Source organism: Capsicum annuum, unplaced genomic scaffold, assembly GCF_002878395.1.
Source record: "Capsicum annuum cultivar UCD-10X-F1 unplaced genomic scaffold, UCD10Xv1.1 ctg18462, whole genome shotgun sequence".
In the NCBI taxonomy this organism is placed as follows: Eukaryota; Viridiplantae; Streptophyta; class Magnoliopsida; order Solanales; family Solanaceae; genus Capsicum; species Capsicum annuum.
In genome coordinates this window covers 1-1,065 of record NW_025824221.1, presented here as the reverse complement: position 1 = coordinate 1,065, position 1,065 = coordinate 1, and the positions used below count along the sequence as shown (strand labels likewise).

At 51.6% G+C, this 1,065-nt stretch overlaps 1 non-coding gene across 1 annotated transcript; it reads right to left on the bottom strand.

The window, feature by feature from the left end:
* Positions 1 to 505: 505 nt before the first annotated feature.
* Positions 506 to 661, bottom strand: LOC124890472. The gene has a single exon (XR_007049186.1). It is a non-coding gene; the product is annotated as a 5.8S ribosomal RNA (ribosomal RNA).
* Between the last annotated feature and the right edge of the window lie 404 nt (positions 662 to 1,065).

The following is a 1,065-nucleotide window of genomic DNA, read 5'->3' as shown; positions in this document are numbered from 1 at the left end:
AAACAACCCGACTCGTAGACAGTGCCTCTGGGTGCGACAGGGTCCGGTCATAGCGGGGCTCTCACCCTCTCTGGTACCCCCTTTCAGGGAACTTGGGCCCGGTCCACCGCTGAGGACGCTTCTCCAAACTATAATTCAGACGACAGAGCCACCCAATTCTAAGGCTGGGCTATTCCCAGTTCGCTCACCGTTACAAAGAAAATCCTTGTAAGTTTTTTTCCTCCGATTATAGATATGCTTAAACTCAGCGGGTAATCCCACCTGACCTGGGGTCACGGTCGGAGTACCTAAGCGCGAAAGGGTCGTAGATTTCGGACGTGCGACGGGCTATAGCCGTGACAACAAAGAGAGTTGAGATACAACCACCACTTGTCGCGATGTCCATCGACGTGGACTCGCATTTAGGCTAGCCACAAGCTCGAGGTGCACGGGAGGCCAGTATCCACCCCACGACATTAGCCTGCCCCATGATTGAGGGGCGATGTGAGGGAGGCGATGCGATGCGTGATGCTAAGGCAGACGTGCCCTCGGCCTAATAGCTTTTGGCATAAATTGTGTTCAAATACTCTATGGTTCATGGGATTCTTCAATTCACACCAAGTATCGTATCTTGCTACGTTCTTCATCGATGTGAGAGCCGAGATATCTATTGCTGAGAGTCATTTTTGTTTATGAAAGAAGCATAGGTCCCCCCGACGCAAGTCGCGGATGGGGCGCGAGGGGCAGGTTATTGATTTAAGTATTCCTTGGCACTTTCTACGCTGGGGACGAGGGGGAGGCGCTCGTACGGAGTGCCATAGAACCTCGCCCGCGCGGACTCCCCAATTTTTAAACATGTTCATGGGTCGTTCTGCTGTGTAGGTTTTGACAATAATCCTTCCGCAGGTTCACCTACGGAAACCTTGTTACGAATTCTCCTTCATCTAACTGATAAGATTCAATGGACTTCTTACGACGTTGTGGGCAGCGAACCACCCACATCACCGCGATCCGAACGTTTCACCAGATCATTCAATCATTAGGAGCGACGGGCGGTGTGTACAAAGGGCAGGGATGTAGTTAACG